Source organism: Anoplopoma fimbria, chromosome 12 (assembly GCF_027596085.1).
Source record: "Anoplopoma fimbria isolate UVic2021 breed Golden Eagle Sablefish chromosome 12, Afim_UVic_2022, whole genome shotgun sequence".
Taxonomy (NCBI): Eukaryota; Metazoa; Chordata; class Actinopteri; order Perciformes; family Anoplopomatidae; genus Anoplopoma; species Anoplopoma fimbria.
Window position 1 is genome coordinate 20,283,708 of NC_072460.1, and position 19,654 is coordinate 20,303,361.

General features: G+C 39.1%; 1 pseudogene; it reads right to left on the reverse strand.

Moving 5' to 3' along the window:
* Positions 1–6,223: 6,223 nt before the first annotated feature.
* Positions 6,224–13,526, reverse strand: LOC129099489 (chitinase-3-like protein 1; annotated as a pseudogene).
* Positions 13,527–19,654: the final 6,128 nt, after the last annotated feature.

Consider the following 19,654-nt stretch of genomic DNA (forward strand, 5'->3'; position numbering starts at 1 on the left):
TACAAGGAGGTCAAGGAATATGTACAGGATCTGCTCGCTAAAGGATGGATAGTGAAGTCAAAGTCACCATTTGCTGCTCCAGTGGTCTGTGTTAGAAAGAAAGATGGGACACTCAGACTGTGTATTGACTACAGACGACTCAATCAAAAGACTGTGCCCGACCGACACCCCTTACCTCGCATTCAAGACCTAATCGACACCCTTGGAGGTAATAGCTGGTTCACCATTCTGGACCAAGGAAAGGCCTATCATCAGGGCTACATCGCTGAGGGGTCTCGTCACATGACAGCATTTGTCACACCCTGGGGCCTATATGAATGGGTGAGGATCCCATTTGGCCTCTCCAATGCTCCAGCTGCCTTTCAGAGAAGCATGGAGGAAATGCTGGACAGTCTGCGGGATGAATGCTGTATTCCCTACCTGGACGATGTCCTTTGTTATGGCGAATCCTTTGGAGATCATGTTGAGGGGGTAAGGCGGGTCCTGAGAGCTCTGCAGCGGCATGGTGTGAAGCTCAGACCAACAAAATGTGAGCTATTTAAGCATGAAGTCAGATATGTGGGAAGGATGGTCTCCGCAGAGGGAGTAAGGATAGACCCGAAGGATCTGGATGCTGTCCTAGCTCTGAGGGAGAAGACGCCCAACACGGTAGGAGATGTCAGAAAGCTACTGGGATTCCTCAGTTATTATAGGACATACATCCAAGACTTCTCTCGCATTGCCAAACCCATCTATGAACTGCTGCAGGTAAAAGGGAGCACAGCAGAAAACCAACCGAGGACACAGAAAAGAGGGAAAGGTGTCCAGCTCTCTTCAAGGTCCCCAGTCAAGTGGACGGTGGAGCACCAGGGTATCCTCCACCAGCTCATTAACACTCTTACCAACCCACCTGTATTAGCATACCCTGATTTTGACCTGCCCTTCACAGTACACACTGATGCCTCAGAGCAAGGTCTAGGAGCGGTGCTCTACCAGCGCCAGGAAGGAAGGCTGAGAGTCATCGCCTATGGTTCAAGGACTTTGTCTCCAGCAGAGAAGAACTACAGGCTTCACTCTGGCAAGCTTGAGTTCCTCGCTTTGAAATGGGCTGTTTGTGAGAAATTCAGGGACTACCTGTTTTATGCGCCCCACTTCACAATCTACACCGACAATAACCCACTAACATACGTCATGAACACAGCCAAACTAAACGCTGTTGGTCACAGATGGGTAGGTGAACTTGCGGACTTCCGGTTTGATGTCAAATACCGACCAGGAAAGAGCAATGTTGATGCCGACACCCTCTCCCGTCTACCACTGGACATTGACAGATATGTGGCAGTGTGCACTGAAGAATTGTCAAAAGAAGCGGTATGTGCAACATGGGAAGGTAGCCAGGCTGCCGAGAAACAAGACATTGCTTATGTGGCAGCCCTTAATCTTGCACAAGATCCAGAACCACATGGGATGGAACATCTACCTACCATTAACCATGATGAGCTGGTCAAAGCTCAGAGAGAAGACCCAGCAATCGGGACACTGATAAAACTGAAGGAAACAAAGAGAGTCTTGTCAAATGAAGATCGTCAAGGAGCGAATGGTCTCCTGCGAAAACTCATGCATGAATGGGGGAAACTCCACATCAAGAATCAACTGCTGTACAGGCAGACCATGCAGCGACAACAACTCGTCCTCCCAATAAAGTACCAAGCGGTGGCTTTAAAGCACCTCCATGATGACATGGGTCATGTAGGAACTGAGAGAGTCGTTAACTTGGCAAGAGATCGGTTCTATTGGCCCTTTATGAAAAGAGACATCGAAGTCCATGTGACCAGGAGATGCCCCTGTATCAAAAAAAAGAAACCTGTCACTCATATCAGAGCACCAATGGGAAGTATCACCAGCACCTCCCCACTGGAACTGGTCTCCATTGACTTCATGCATCTAGAGACAAGCAAGGGTGGTTATGAATACATCTTGGTTGTCATTGACCATTTCACGAGATTTGCCCAAGCGTATCCAACCAGAAACAAGTCTGGACGAACAGCTGCAGAAAGAATCTTCAACGACTTCATTCCCCGCTTTGGATACCCTGCCAAGCTACACCATGACCAGGGCAGAGAGTTTGAAAACGACCAACAACCGTTGATGTTGTCAGCACCCACCCAAGACATTTAAGAGATATTCTCCAAGAGTATTAACCCAAATAAGCACTCAAGTTGTGATCATTCCTAATACCACAAGTTTCGGCAGATGATGTGTTTTGTGAAAAAAATGTTGCATAGAAGGATAGTTATTACTCCTAATATTTTAAGATCTGCTTTAGCAATGTTGATTTGAAAGGAGTGAGGCTGGAAAACACAACTGTTCTATCAAATATTCAATCCATAGCACCTATTTCGGAAATATTCCTTTTTTTTCTGGAGCCATGATATGTTCACCTTGCCTTATCGGGTAATACAACACACAACCAAAACTTGAAATACAACAACCAGCTATTGAATGTCAAAAGTACAGGTACGAAGTGTGTAAGACACAAGTAATCAAAATAAAAAATACCTTAGTTCCAACTAAATTAAAAAGGAAACAGTGTCTGCTGGTTCAAACCTTCTCCCTAAAATGTAATTAGTTTAGCTACTTTGAGCTATGGAGAAAGTACAGTAGTATACATACAGAAACAACAAAACAATTATTGAAAATGTGTTTTTTTAAAATCAGAATAAAATAAATACTTACAAATATGATTGTGAAAGAAGCAGATAATGTCTCTACTGTGACGGATGACTGGCAGATGTCTGTCTTCACTCTTTTAAGGAAGACAGCTAAAAGGGTTAGGCAATTAACTAGGGCGAGGATAATTACTGCAATGTTCCAATGTGCTAAGCAATTGTACACTAATGGAATCTGGAACAGCAGAACAAAGTCACCTCATGCCAGGCCCTTTACATCATACTCAAATTTCTTTCTGTTAAGGACGGTTCTGGAAATTAGCCAAAACAATGAGAAAATAGTATCAATCTCTTTTCCTACCTCCTCTTTTCAGCTAGCAAACCACAAAACTATGCATTTATGGAACGATCAAACCTTTACGCAATTCTATACTTGTATCAGTTTGGTTGTACATGTTAAATGTGGCAATGTCTGTCAATATACAATATTATTCATGTTATTTTATTCATACTACACATACTATGAACAGCTTGTACTGTGTCTTTACAATTGTTGTCCTGTTGCTACCTTATAATTGTAGGCGTATCTAAAACAGTTGGCTGTGTATGTTCTTGTTTTTTTCACTGCCATCATTTATTTTGACATGCCTTACTGATACGGTTGTTGCATATCTTTGTAATTGTTTGTGTATCCAACCCTAATGTATGGGTGTGTTCTCTGATTTACATTCTCATTTTCAAGAAGTGGTGGAGTTTCGGTTGTGACATGATTGTTTTGGTAATGACAAAAGGGCACATTTAAGGATAAAAATCACAGTTATAAACAAGAACTATGAATATGTGTGAACTGAATGTCATCTACTCCTCTGTACTACAACTGGCACTATACATTTGTTGTAAATACAGTAAAAAACAATATTCATGATGCAATTTGTGGAAGTACTAGTACTCACCTGGGGCCAGTTTCAAAGTACTAGGAGGCCGTTTTGAGCAGAATTGCAGATAGAGCCATGAAGGAATTTATTTTATGTGACGGCAAAATCTGACATCATTTGGACACCATCTACCATCGCAACTTTTAGTAACTACAGGGGTGGACCCATTACCGAGTCCTTTGGGAAAAGGTCCGTGTCAGAAAGACCCTTCTTTTTTTCCAACACACGTGCACCAAATAAAGGAAAAATACAAGTATGCAAGGTATAAAGAGTTATACAATTGACAAACATACAAAGTTTGGGGAAATTACACATTTATTTCAATATGTTTCAAACTGACTGAATTGGATTAATTCTGTAGAAGCCCAGTTGTTTTTCTGGCATGATCAGACAAAAGGCTGATTTTGACCTATAGTTCCTGGGCATTTGGTAATATACTGCCTGTCATCAAAAGATATGTTTAAAGAAACATCATGATTTGATGTAAGTTATGTCAAATTCATTGTTAGTAATTGTTAAAGTAGTCACAATACATGCATAAAGCAAGACTTGAATCAGTAGGGATGAGAACAGGACCACTGTCATATAATGAATGTCTAATTACACACGGGTTTACAATTCACCAACAAGAACACACCCACACAAAAAGGTAGCTTCAATGCCAAGGAAGGCGCAGTATCACCAAATGTTCTGACACAATGTTATAAATAACAAGCAAATAGCACACACACCCAACTTGTTGTTACTACTTTCTATTGACAAACTGAATTGTGGTCATTGGCTGGAATGTAATGCAGTTGCTGCTTTTCTACTGTATCCTCCTCTTATAAACTGGTGTGATTATACAGTGAATCACAAAGCAACTGGAGAAAAGGAACACACCTGAGTCTCAAAGTAAGAAACACTTGCACTGCATTGCATTTGTATTTTTTGGCCATGCCATCAGCTTGGTACATCGGATGGCAATGTTGGTCAGTAAGTGTGTCTTTCGGTTGATCTACCCCTTTGATCCTGACGGCAACACAGTATGCCAATATCTACTAGATCCATATTATATATATATATAAATCAAGCATATCCATTATTAGGCATTTTTCTACATATAATTGAACAGTGAAAAATCATAAGAAATTGCTTAATAGCTTTTGACAATACCCCTCATTTGTTAATATTAATGAACCTTTTGGACAGTGAAATGATTCATTTTAATTCCTGACAGCACTTGCATTGTTTTTTGAAGACCGTATTTGGTGGGCACCTTCCGATGGATATCGGAACAGTGCAGTTGTAAAAAGAAGATGGGTTATAAGGGACGGCAAATAGCCCACTGCTCCCTCCGTTACAAAAGTTTCCATTATTTGGGTTAATTACAGTAGTGGGCGCCAGAATAGTTGTTGTAGGAGTTGTGGTTGTGGTAGGGGGCATTGTTGTGGTTGTGGTAGGGGAAGTTGTGGTTGTGGTAGCGGCAGCTGTTGTGGTAGAGGGCATTGTTGTGGTTGTGGTAGGTATAGTTGTTGTGGTAGGCGGCATTGTTGTGGTTGTGGTAGGGGAAGTTGTGGTTGTGGTAGCGGCAGTTGTTGTGGTAGAGGGCATTGTTGTGGTTGTGGTAGGTATAGTTGTTGTGGTAGTGGCCATTGTTGTAGTTGGGGGAGTTGTAGTGGTAGGGGAAGTTGTGGTAAAGGGAGTACTTGTGGTAGGAGGTGTTGTTGTTGTAGAGGGAGTTGTGGTGGTAGTGGGCTTTTTTTATGGTAGTTGGAGAGGGAGTTGTGGTAGTGGGCATTGTTGTTGTGGTAGGGGGAGAGGGAGTTGTGGTAGTAGCTGTTGTTGTGGTTGTGGTCTTGCTATGGGGCATTATTGTGATCGTGGTCAGGAGAATTGTTGGTATAGTAGGAGTTGTTGTAATAGTGGTAGGGGGATTTGATGTAGTTTGCGTAGCGGTGGTTGTTAGACGGGAAGTTGTTGTGGTAGTGGTTGTTGTGGTCATGGTAGGGGGAGTGGTCACGTTAGTGATCATTGTTTTGGTCGTGGTAGGGGGAGTTGTTGTGGGTGTGTTGGTGGAAGTTGTAGTAGTTGTGGTATTTGTTTTGATCGTGGTAGGGATAGTTGTTGTGGTAATGGGCATTGTTGTGGTAGGGGGAGTTGTGGTCTCACTAGTGGGGAGTGTTGTTGTATGGAAAGTATTGGTCGTGGGAGTTGTGGTCGTTGTATGGGAAGTATTTGCGGTAGTGGGCATTTTAGTGGTCATGGTAAGGATAGTTGTTGAGGTAGTGGGCACTGTTCTGGTTATGTTAGAGGGACCTGTGGTTGTAAGAGGGGGAGTTGCTGTGGTAATGGGAGTTGTGGACATAGTAGCAGGAGTTGGGGTAGTCAGCGTTGTAAGTGTGGCACCCTGGAATTTTTAATGGCTACAATTATTTGCAGGATTGTTAATGTATTAGTGTGTGTTATTAACTTGTCCCCCCCACACCATTATTATCTGGTTATTATAATTTAAAACGCTTTGTGTTACTTCTAAACTAACCTGCTTTCACCTTAAGTAATCGGTGGGCGAAAATCACTTTCGCCAATAGGGGGCAGTAGCGGCTTTTGTATGGTAGTGACGTTGTTGTAGTAGTGAGCATTGATGTGGTTGTGTTTGGTTTAGATGTTGTGATCTTGGGAGTTGTTTTGGAAGTGGGCATTATTGTGGTCTTGGTAGGTGGTGTTGATGTGGTAGAGGGCATTGTGGTGGTTGTGGTAGGTATAGTTGTTGTGGTAGTGGCCATTGTTGTAGTTGGGGGAGTTGTAGTGGTAGGGGAAGTTGTGGTAAAGGGAGTACTTGTGGTAGGAGGTGTTGTTGTTGTTGTAGAGGGAGTTGTGGTGGTAGTGGGCTTTTTTATGGTAGTTGGAGAGGGAGTTGTGGTAGTGGGCATTGTTGTTGTGGTAGGGGGAGAGGGAGTTGTGGTAGTAGCTGTTGTTGTGGTTGTGGTCTTGCTATGGGGCATTATTGTGATCGTGGTCAGGAGAATTGTTGGTATAGTAGGAGTTGTTGTAATAGTGGTAGGGGGATTTGATGTAGTTTGCATAGCGGTGGTTGTTAGACGGGAAGTTGTTGTGGTAGTGGTTGTTGTGGTCATGGTAGGGGGAGTGGTCACGTTAGTGATCATTGTTTTGGTCGTGGTAGGGGGAGTTGTTGTGGGTGTGTTGGTGGAAGTTGTAGTAGTTGTGGTATTTGTTTTGATCGTGGTAGGGATAGTTGTTGTGGTAATGGGCATTGTTGTGGTAGGGGGAGTTGTGGTCTCACTAGTGGGGAGTGTTGTTGTATGGAAAGTATTGGTCGTGGGAGTTGTGGTCGTTGTATGGGAAGTATTTGCGGTAGTGGGCATTTTAGTGGTCATGGTAAGGATAGTTGTTGAGGTAGTGGGCACTGTTCTGGTTATGTTAGAGGGACCTGTGGTTGTAAGAGGGGGAGTTTCTGTGGTAATGGGAGTTGTGGACATAGTAGCAGGAGTTGGGGTAGTCAGCGTTGTAAGTGTGGCACCCTGGACATTTTAATGGCTACAATTATTTGCAGGATTGTTAATGTATTAGTGTGTGTTATTAACTTGTCCCCCCACACCATTATTTTCTGGTTATTATAATTTAAAACGCTTTGTGTTACTTCTAAACTAACCTGCTTTCACCTTAAGTAATCGGTGGGCGAAAATCACTTTCGCCAATAGGGGGCAGTAGCGGCTTTTGTATGGTAGTGACGTTGTTGTAGTAGTGAGCATTGATGTGGTTGTGTTTGGTTTAGATGTTGTGATCTTGGGAGTTGTTTTGGAAGTGGGCATTATTGTGGTCTTGGTAGGTGGTGTTGATGTGGTAGTGGGCATCGTTGTGGTTGTGGTAGAGGGAGTTGTAGTGATGCCAGGAAAACCTAAAAGAATGAGTGTGTTAATTGAGTATGACTGCATTTAAAAATAGAAAGAGCACCCATTTGCACTCTGCATAATAAAATGTTATGAAGTTAATAAAAAGTGGTTATATTAATGCTGGTGGTATTACGTCAAATCCACACTAAAACAACCACCCCTTGACAGGATATGATATAAATGTTTTAACATTTTAGTTACCTGGGACCAGGAGAGTATGCAGGTGGCTGATAAAAGGGTTATTACCCATGTTACAGAACTGTCCACTAATGTCATCCAGGTCCAAAGACCAGACAAAAGCTCCCCCAAAGTTGTTAGTTTTTAGGTAGGTGACCTGAAAGGATAAGGAACAAAACACTTCAACAGCTGGGCCCTGTTTCAGAAAGCAGGTCTAACAAACTCTGAGCCTCACCCTGAACTCTGAGTTGATTAATCCTGTGATGGAAAACTCTGAATTTTCAGTTCCAGAAAAGCTGATCAACCAAGTCTGAGTATATTCATTCTGAGATCGGCTGAGAGATCGGATTAAAAAAAATAAAAATAGAACAATAGAAGTAAGAGACATGATTGTTAGCGCACAATCTGATCCAGTAATAATGTTTTGGTTAATTTAAAGGTTCAAATACAGTGGATTTTAAATGTTATACATTCTATGTGGATCTCCATTCAACAGCATTTAGTTCCTTTATTTCAGCTACTTCAACAAATGTATTAAAGTTAAGCGCTTAAATGTTAAAACATGTTTACTATATGCAGCCCTTTTAAATAACTCACTTTCAAACTACATTTTACAGCTGCACCACGTTCCTGCCCACTTATAATTATAAACATATAATCTCCAATATTATAGAAACAATGTTTCAGTGACCATGGTAAAAGACCCAGAGTTTAAGTAACCTTTTCTTTCTGGAACTGAAATCCCAGAGTTTCCTTAACTAAGTTAAAAACTTAAACTTAAAAACTTAAAAACTTAAACTTAAAAAATGTCATGTTTACAAATATCTCTTTAACCAGATTTGTATAAGACCACTCATTTCAGTGAGAAATAGTTAGAAATAAACAGATGATTACCTTATTATCAAGGCTGTCTTTGTTGTCAAATACAACCCATTGATTCTCTGTAGTGGCATATGGAACTCTCTGATCAGTAATCAGATGGATGGTGACCCCTTTAAGATAAAGGCAAGTCTGGGAAAAAAGACTTCAGACTTCATTCAAGACAGTTAACACTTGCATCTCTGTGGTCAAACCGCCGACGCTTAATTTTTAGCACCCATATACTTACATTAACAGTAAACACATTCAAATAGCCCAGTTTGGGAGCTAGTGAAGTGCTTGGCGAAGTTAGCAAAATTATCTAAATGTCACAACGTCCGTTTTTTAAAATAAGGCCGGGAGCAGGGACCCAGCGCTGCCGCTGGGCAACAGCCCTCTGTTTCTTTCATTTTCTGTAACCAGTGTAACTTGGTGGAAATAGCAAGCTAATGTTGGCTAGCTCACAAGTCAGCCGCTAAATGAGTAAAACTGAAGCACCCAACTCTTCATCAACATACTCTTGTCACAGCAAAAGAAAGCTCATTGCTTTCGCCAGATAATCAATCATTAACACTGATTCACCAGACTTTGTAACGTGCCAATGGATTCATTTTCAGTACACCAAAAAGAGAGAACAGGCTTGTGCTGAGGGGTTGTGATTGTAATTCTACACAGTGGTTTACTGTGTTACGAGTATTAACGAAAGACGATGAGGAGAGAGGCCAGGAGGGGGTTTTGAGTAGAGAGAATTCATTTAGTTTAGTCCATGATCATGAAATAGTCCATGAAATTACGTTTTTTATAAAGTTGGAAATAATTGTCAATATAAACACCAGCTTTGATGTGTTTGCTCAAAGTACAGTCATATTATTTAGCAGCTTAATAACTAGTTTTTATGCGTAGTTACTCTTTAATGGGAAAATAACACTAAATTGTGAGGGGAATGTCTATATTCTTTGATTATTTGTGTTGCAACGTGACTATATACACAAAATCAAGTATTTTTACAGTATCTATTTTGATTGATCAAAGTTAAACTCCCACAGTTGTTCCTTAGAATAGCTACATTTCTCAAATAAAAACACTATAAAAACACATTGCTCCATCTTTCCTGAGAATGGTGGATATTAAGGACGTCTATGACTACATAGATACATGTTTTTTTAACTGTGTCACTTAAGAGATCTTGCAAAGTTAAAGTCCCACAATTGTACCTTCAAATATGTAATTCCTGAATATTTAAGGGTCCTATGAAAAGACATTTCTCTATAATTCCAGACAATGAATATAGAAGGAAAATCAAACAGTTTTACAGCAACAGATAAGAGATTTTATAAAGGAAAAGCCCCACTTCTTTAAAGTGAAAGTTAAGGAAATAGTCCTTCATCCGCATGAACTACTTATAGAAGAAACGTTGGGGTTTTTTACCCAAATTAAAGTTTAGTGAAAATGCTGATTTGAGTTGTCTGGAAGGGACTCTGAGATTGGATTACCAAAAACTACACAGTAATAGCAGTTCATAGTAATTGTTCAAATAGTCTTAGAAAGACAAAGTCCAGCAGTATATGTGTCTTGAACTATTTATGGAAGAAATTGGTTTTATCCCACATCAAAATTAGGTGAAAAGGCTTATTGTTAAAATTCAGGCTATGGAGTTTTCTAATGGTGGATTACATGGATTTGTCTGTATTTCTTTTGTATTCTGCTATATAACTGCAACTTGTGCTAAAAGTGAAATGGAGCATTTGTAGCAAAGTTGTCTATTTTGTACACGGTACATTGCAGTATGTGATGCAGCCTGAATTCTGGGTCACTGTGATACCTGGTTTGAATACTTTCTCTATTTGTTTGATTTTTGCTTGTAGTACTGGTCACATGCATACCTCTGGGCCATGTCCAACCAAAATCAGCCATTTCACCTCTAAAAGGCACGGCTGAGCTGAGGAAGGAAGGGGATATTGTTGAGGGGATGATAAGCAGTTGGTTAGGCTAAGCAGTCAGACAGACAAAGGGGTTTTTTGACCTGATTTTGTATATGTAGTCACAGATGTCCCCTACTCAATTTCAGGACATTTCCTTCTCAATTTAGTGGTATTTTCCCTTAATTAATAAGGGACAGTGGTAACTTTTTTTTTGTAGCTGATCCAGTGGGTTACCACCTTAGACAAATGAATGGTCTGCTTCTCATTTACCACTGCTGATCTCTCAGATACCACTGCCGGCTTATCTGAACTATTTATATTCACAGTTTTCAACTTTACCTCATAAGAGGCCCAGAATCCTTCTTCACCGGTGTAGCAGCTTTCTTCACCAGGACCACTGGCTGGTGCACCAACATCACTGGATGCAGTGGACAGGTCAAAAGCCCGCCCATATGCCGCTAACCCCAAGTTTAGCTTTTGTGTAGGTGTGCCCCCAGGTCCCGCCAGTACCACATGGCATAGTCCTACAATTGGGAGAGAAAAACACAATTCGGATGAGAGGACATCTCTGAAAAAAAGAAGCTGTTTAGGCAGTTAAAATATGAGTCCCTGTACTGACAGTGTTCAAGTAGGTTTCGTTTCCAGTGTCTTGGGATCCCTGGTATAGTGGGCTGTGATGTCCTGTGACACTTTCCCAGGGGCCGTGAAAGTCAAATGTCAACACATTAATGAAATCCAGGTACATGATGACATGCAGAGGAGATCATGTACAACAAAACATGACAACAGCTAATCATGGGTATAATGTCAAGAATAACTCTAAAGTAGTTTACCTGGGAATCTGTGAGACTTGATAACTAGCATCGATGGTTGCTTTCTCAGCAGAGACACTTGCAGTGACGCTTAATCTGTCACGGTTAGACGCTGTTCCTTCAGCAACAAAGGCCTCATTGAGCTCCTATACACGCAGAAGCATGTTTTAGTTTAGTTTAAATGTCAAAAAATATATTTGAATGCATAGTATTTACAAAGGCATATTTCTGACAGCGTCTCTCCCAGAAGATAATTCAGGATCTGACCTTGCACAGCAGTGTGAATCTCTGCTTGTCCTCTGTTTGGCTTCCAGATCCCCCAGGGTACCTCCAGTCCAGATTTAGTCCATCAAATCCATTGCTCTCAGTAGCGTGATTGCAGACTGGATTGCATTACATTACATTACAGTCATTTAGCAGACGCTTTTATCCAAAGCGACTTACAATAAGTGTATTCAACATAGGTATTCAAGAGAACTACTAGTCACCAGAAGTCATAAGTGCATCTCCTTTCTTAAACAAGCATCTAAAAGCATAAACCAGAGCAAAAGTATAGTGCAGAAGCAAATTACTACGAAAACAATAATTGCAACAAACTAATACGAATACAATAAGTGCAACAAACTAATACGAATACAATAAGTGCTACGAGGAAGGCTCAGGGTAGTACTTCATGAAGAGGTGAGTTTTCAGCCTGGATGAACTATGTTCCATCTTGTTTTTTGGCCACCATTGTACTGAATCTGGTAAACATTTGAACAAAACAGTGCTCTTAAGAGGACACACCACATACTGCATTTTAGGAGTTCTATTTTAATAACTGAAAAATAGAGCAATGCAAAGCACAAACACGTGTGTAAAGACAAATATGCAGCCATAGGCAAATGGTCTGGTTTCCATGCTCATCACATCTAATTATGAATACTGATAAAAATTAGCACTTTTATGTGCACATTTTGTGTAATTCTTTTCCAGCAACCTGCTTTTAGTTTCACACAATGTAATGAAGGTAACAGGTATAAATACTTCTGCTTGTTGAACTATGAACTAACTTTTATTATTATGTAGTTTCTGAATATTTTCATCCCCTAGATGTTTTCGCATGTACTGATTGAATTATGAAATTAACTTATTTATGTAATCATTAACCAGCATCTCTCCTTGTGCTACCTCATTTGTATGAAACAATGCAATATGCATGCTGTGCTAAGCATGTCCTTTGCTCAGCAAAATAGCAGCATGTTGAACTGCTGCTTATATTTGTCTTTGCATGGACACAAAAAAGGACTAAATGATCTTGTAATAACTTACTTCTGTGTATTGAAGGTCAAGCCTCCAACCGCCAACAGGGTCTTGAGCAGTGGATTGCTGTGGGAGCATAAAGGTTGCATAATGATTGTCTGACAAAACACAAAATCAACATAATTTCCACAATATTCATAGGCTAAAGCACTGACCTGGTTTTGAGTCCATTGAAAGACTGATAGCGTTGTAAGTCAGCTGCATTGTTGGGCACCAGCTCATTTGTGTTGTTAATGTCAGAAAAGGCATAGATCAGATGTGTACACTTGTTTGGATCGATATCTGAAATTGTGAACTTCCCATCATCCGCTCTATTTTCAGCCTCGCTGTTATAGTAACACACCAGCCTGGAGGAGGATGCTGAGACATTGAATAGAAAAATTATGTTTTTAATTAGTCATTATTATTTATCTACTAATAAGACTGATGCTTATGAATAATACATGTTATATTCTTACCAAAGCTGCAGATGATCAAACAGAGACCTTCAAAGAGAAAGACTGTTAGTATTTTGTTAAAAATCAAGCTTAACAGATCACTTCACCCAAATTACAAAATAAAATAAAAAAATCCACAGGTTTTCTCACTCACTTCTACTAGTCTCTAGCATAACACTTAGGTTGGGATTTATTTGTCTGAGTTAATTAGATACTTAATTAGAGTTTCATTTCAAATAAAAAAAAAAATCAACAACAACGTTTATTCTGGATAATTGTGTTGAGTGGATAATCCAGAGTGAATTTCAAGTGAATTTTAATGATGCAATTTCTTCAGCGGCACCATAAACCAAATTCCATTCATTCTCACTGTAGTCTGTAGGACAGAAACATTGTGAAAGAAAACAAAAAGTGTCTGCATAGCTAGATACCACTGGATGTAAGTGAGAAAATGTGCTTTTGTTATTTGGGGGTAGTAACCCTTTATGGAAACAATAATTTGACAAGTGTGCCTTACCTGTGATTAGAGTGAGCTTGCACATGTTGTCACTATGAAGATAAGCAGAAGAAATAGACAAATATGTTTAATATGCAGGATCCCAGAATGTGTTTCCCCATAGATATAAACCACTATGTCTGCCGCACTGTCCGGCTGATTGCTCTGCATTGCACTCAAATGGCGGCTATTGTCGTCCTGACCCAAGACGTTGGTGTAGAAGAATAACGCCCACACGCGATTCTCTCCCAGGTTATCCTTTTAGCTCTGTCAGCACTGTTGCGTTTTTCTGCTTTCACACTGTTAGCACCGTGAGCTGCTAGCTGCCGGCTTGGCCACCATGTTGAGAGCCATGTGGCAGCTACCCCTTAATTTTATGCTCTGAATTTGGAATTTAGCACCTTTGAATTTTTGCCTGTTACATATCAAGTATTAAATGTATTCTAGATCAGTACCCAAACCATTTGTTTTCCTAAGTTAAGTTCTTTCTTCAATATGATGTAGATCTGCTGATAAGTTTTACTAGCAGTCAGAGTTATGACTTAGAAAGTGATATGGATTAAAATTAGACTGTAACAGATCTATAAATGACCTGAAAAATAGGACAAATAACACAAATCAGACACACAACATAGCATTGAGTTTCATTGGGAACATAGAATCAATATTGCTGCACTGGATTCAGGAGTCAACTTTGACATTTTAATATTCAATTTAAAGTTTGTACAGAGACTGTAGCATGTTGAGACCTGGATATTGTTGCCTCAACATTAGGTTTCTATCGTCCCTTGTGACAGCTATTGATTTGCATCGTCTTCAAGAATGGTCAGTTTTATATTCTCTGCTGTGTCCACCATAAGCCACCACACAAACCTAGCTGCGGGCAGTTAGTGGGTTCACTTAAAAGTATTGGAACAATTATTTGGATGCATGTCGCACACAGCTGTGTTTTTGCATTTAAGTTATAGCCAACAACTGTTGATGTTGTCAGCACCCACCCAAGACATTTAAGAGATATTCTCCAAGAGTATTAACCCAAATAAGCACTCAAGTTGTGATCATTCCTAATACCACAAGTTTCGGCAGGTGATGTGTTTTGTGAAAAAAATGTTGCATAGAAGGATAGTTATTACTCCTAATATTTTAAGATCTGCTTTAGCAATGTTGATTTGAAAGGAGTGAGGCTGGAAAACACAACTGTTCTATCAAATATTCAATCCATAGCACCTATTTCGGAAATATTCCTTTTTTTTCTGGAGCCATGATATGTTCACCTTGCCTTATCGGGTAATACAACACACAACCAAAACTTGAAATACAACATACAGCTATTGAATGTCAAAAGTACAGGTACGAAGTGTGTAAGACACAAGTAATAACCTTAGTTCCAACTAAATTAAAAAGTAAACAGTCTGCACAGTGTCTGCTGGTTCAAACCTTCTCCCTAAAATGTAATTAGTTTAGCTACTTTGAGCTATGGAGCAAGTACAGTAGTATACATACAGAAACAACAAAACAATTATTGAAAATGTGGTTTGTTAAAATCAGAATAAAATAAATACTTACAAATATGAATGTGAATGAAGCAGATACTGTCTCTCTACTGTGACGGATGACTGGCAGATGTCTGTCTTCACTCTTTTAAGGAAGACAGCTAAAAGGGTTAGGCAATTAACTAGGGCGGGGATAATTACTGCAATGTTCCAATGTGCTAAGCAATTGTACACTAATGGAATCTGGAACAGCAGAACAAAGTCACCTCATGCCAGGCCCTTTACATCATACTCAAATTTCTTTCTGTTAAGGACGGTTCTGGAAATTAGCAAAAAGTGCGGAAATAATTCATTTGTCATATTGAACTTTTCAGGAAAAAAAAATATCAATGACAACATATTTGGGCAATTCTACTGAGATGCAAACTGCTGTCCCACAACCAAATAGCAAACAGCTTTATATATCAAATTAACATGTATAGGGTACTATCAATTGGGAGGTGGCTGTCAGGAACTCTAACCCCCAAATTTAAGTTCATTACAATTAAACTGTAATATTTTCAGAAAAATATTCCTTTGGATTTTACTGAAAGTGAAGTTAAAAAAAATACAACTAATTTACATTTATCTTATATTTACCAAAACTATGTTTTAGTCCATGGGCTGAGACTGAATTTAGCAACACCCCTACATTAGATCAGGAAGTATGTCTGTGTCCCTCTCTCTCGCATGGTAAGTAGATAGGTCCCAACATTTTGAAATAAATGTGCTCAAAAGTCTGAAAAAATCAGTGTGCAACCTGAAGGAACATTATTACCAAATGCCATTGTTACCAAAACTAGCATCTTTGAGATAAGCTCAAAATGATCTAACATTCTCATTTTCAAGAACTGGTGGAGTTTCAGTTGTGACATGATTGTTTTGGTAATGACAAAAGGGTACATTTAAGGATAAAAATCACAGTTATAAACAAGAACTATGAATATGTGTGAACTGAATGTCATCTACTCCTCTGTACTACAACTGGCACTGTACATGTGTTGTAAATACAGTAAAAAAACAATATTCATGATGCAATTTGTGGAAGTACTAGTACTCACCTGGGGCCAGTATCAAAGTACTAGGAGGCCGTTTTGAGCAGAATTGCAGACAGAGCCATGAAGGAATTTATTTTATGTGACGGCAAAATCTGACATCATTTGGACACCATCTACCATCGCAACTTTTAGTAACTACAGGGGTGGACCCATTACCGAGTCCTTTGGGAAAAGGTCCGTGTCAGAAAGACCCTTCTTTTTTTCCAACACACGTGCACCAAATAAAGGAAAAATACAAGTATGCAAGGTATAAAGAGTTATACAATTGACAAACATACAAAGTTTGGGGAAATTACACATTTATTTCAATATGTTTCAAACTGACTGAATTGGATTAATTCTGTAGAAGCCCAGTTGTTTTTCTGGCATGATCAGACAAAAGGCTGATTTTGACCTATAGTTCCTGGGCATTTGGTAATATACTGCCTGTCATCAAAAGATATGTTTAAAGAAACATCATGATTTGATGTAAGTTATGTCAAATTCATTGTTAGTAATTGTTAAAGTAGTCACAATACATGCATAAAGCAAGACTTGAATCAGTAGGGATGAGAACAGGACCACTGTCATATAATGAATGTCTAATTACACACGGGTTTACAATTCACCAACAAGAACACAACCACACAAAAAGGTAGCTTCAATGCCAAGGAAGGCGCAGTATCACCAAATGTTCTGACACAATGTTATAAATAACCAAGCAAATAGCACACACACCCAATTGGGTTTACTTGCCCCCTTGTTGTTACTACTTTCTATTGACAAACTGAATTGTGGTCATTGGCTGGAATGTAATGCAGTTGCTGCTTTTCTACTGTATCCTCCTCTTATAAACTTGTGTGATTATACAGTGAATCACAAAGCAACTGGAGAAAAGGAACACACCTGAGTCTCAAAGTAAGAAACACTTGCACTGCATTGCATTTGTATTTTTTGGCCATGCCATCAGCTTGGTACATCGGATGGCAATGTTGGTCAGTAAGTGTGTCTTTCGGTTGATCTACCCCTTTGATCCTGACGGCAACACAGTATGCCAATATCTACTAGATCCATATTCAAGTCCCCTTTAGTTTGAATGGCAATACTGTATGGTAGGTGATCCCTTACATTTTCATCTAGCTCCAATATTAGGTTATCAACCAATTTAATCCATCAATTGTTTGACTTTGTCAAATACTTTGGTGTAGGCCTGGATTGATTTTCATCAGCCTCAGCTGTAATACTTATTAGCAATGATGTATGCATGCTTAAATGCTAAACTAAAATGATGTCTCTAAAATGGTTAGCTTGTTAGCATTGTCATATGGACATTAAACCCAAAGTGCGGCTGTGCCTCAGCACAGCCTCACACAGACATTAGAATTGCTGTAGACTCTTATAAGGATTTTTGCTAAAAATGTTCAGCTCTTTTATATGTGCTTAAAAATCAAATAGCATTTTCCTGTTACCAAAGACTGACTGATATCTGTCTGTGCTGTTTGAAAGTGGTTTGAGAGCTGTAAAATCCCAGTCATTCCCCGAAACAAGGGAAAATACTCACATAAATATCTGGAGGAGCAATCATCTTTAAATTGAAAAAAAACATTATCATTACAAACATTATCGTCATTATCAATGTTACACATACATAAAAATTGAAAAACAAAATTGAAGTATACAGTTACAGTATATAATACACTATTATTACATTAGCCTATATATTACACTGACTCAGGCCTTGTTACTGTGTACTACTCTTCAGACCTGCTGGTTGTGTGTGCTGGCTCATCTTCTGTGAGCAAGTATTGTTTAAGTTTGTCGGTGGAGCAAACTGAGTGAGCGGAAAACATTTTATAACAACATAGTGCTGTTACTGGGATCTAAGAATGGCAGTATTCGCAGCTTATTGATATAAAAATCAGCGCTTCATTGGACATCCTCTCAGAATCTTGTTAAACAAGCTCCTAATGTTTCCTACCAATGTAAGTATGAAAAATAGATGATGAGCATAGTCCTAGGAGACAACATGTTTCACATGTGACTTGAACCCCGAAGGTGATTATTAAATTGCAGTTTAGCTCAATGACTCTGATGTCAAGAAATGTTTGACAAACAAGTTTTGTTCAGTTGACTTTCACTTCCTCATGGAAGTCATACTTCATACATGAGTGCCAGTAAGGCTTGTTTCCACTGTTTAGTGTGTCTTTTATCTGATAAACATCTGATAGATAAAGTACAACTGGGAATTACCAAACAAAAAACAAAACCCCCAACATGTGCCACATGTGTTCTGTTTTATTAATTTCTATTGTTAACTTGTTAATTCATTGCTATTTATTTGCATGCATTTACTAGTAGACACACAATATATACTAGATATATGCAAAATGCAACATCTGTGGCATTATTTCATCAAATTTAATCACATAATGGATAAACAAACAAAAGCTCAAGTAGAAGAGCTTTATTTGTCCCTGAGGGGAACTGAGGAACAGGCATGGTTGGACATGTGCTGATACTACCTGTACTTTACAGTGTTGAGCAGAAGGTATGAAAGAGAAATATAACTTTTTTTTTTGTCTGAAGCAAGAACAAGAGGGTAGAAAATTACATTTTAAGAGCAAGGGCTGGGTACTGTCAGATAAAATTAATTCTGTTTTCTTAGAAAACTGTTCAGAAAGATACTTCTGCCAATGATTTTGCTGCTGACTTTCATCTCCCTTGTTAATGAGTTAACTCGGTTAGCTTCCCCAGACAAAGACACACTGCTGGCTTTTCTGGGTCACTTATTGTCAATTCTGATTCACAGTTAATTACAGTAATGCACATGTCCCTAGTAAATCAGAGAACACACCCATACACTAGGGTTGGATACACAAACAATTACAAAGATATGCAACAACCGTATCAGTAAGGCATATCAAAATAAATGATGGCAGTGAAAAAAACAAGAACATACACAGCCAACTGTTTTAGATACGCCTACAATTATAAGGTAGCAACAGGACAACAATTGTAAAGACACAGTACAAGCTGTTCATAGTATGTGTAGTATGAATAAAATAATATGAATAATATTGTATATTGACAGACATTGCCACATTTAACATGTACAACCAAACTGATACAAGTATAGAATTGCGTAAAGGTTTGATCATTCCATAAATGCATAGTTTTGTGGTTTGCTAGCTGAAAAGAGGAGGTAGGAAAAGAGATTGATACTATTTTCTCATTGTTTTGGCAATCCAGTGGGCATAGAGAGCTTATGAAAATCCCTCTGAAAATATAAGTGCTCTCATTTGATCCATACATTTATTTAACTAAGTGTAAATAAGTGAGGCCTGAAAATTAAGCATATCCATTATTAGGCATTTTTCTACATATAATTGAACAGTGAAAAATCATAAGAAATTGCTTAATAGCTTTTGACAATACCCCTCATTTGTTAATATTAATGAACCTTTTGGACAGTGAAATGATTCATTTTAATTCCTGACAGCACTTGCATTGTTTTTTGAAGACCGTATTTGGTGGGCACCTTCCGATGGATATCGGAACAGCGCAGTTGTAAAAATAAGATGGGTTATAAGGGACGGCAAATAGCC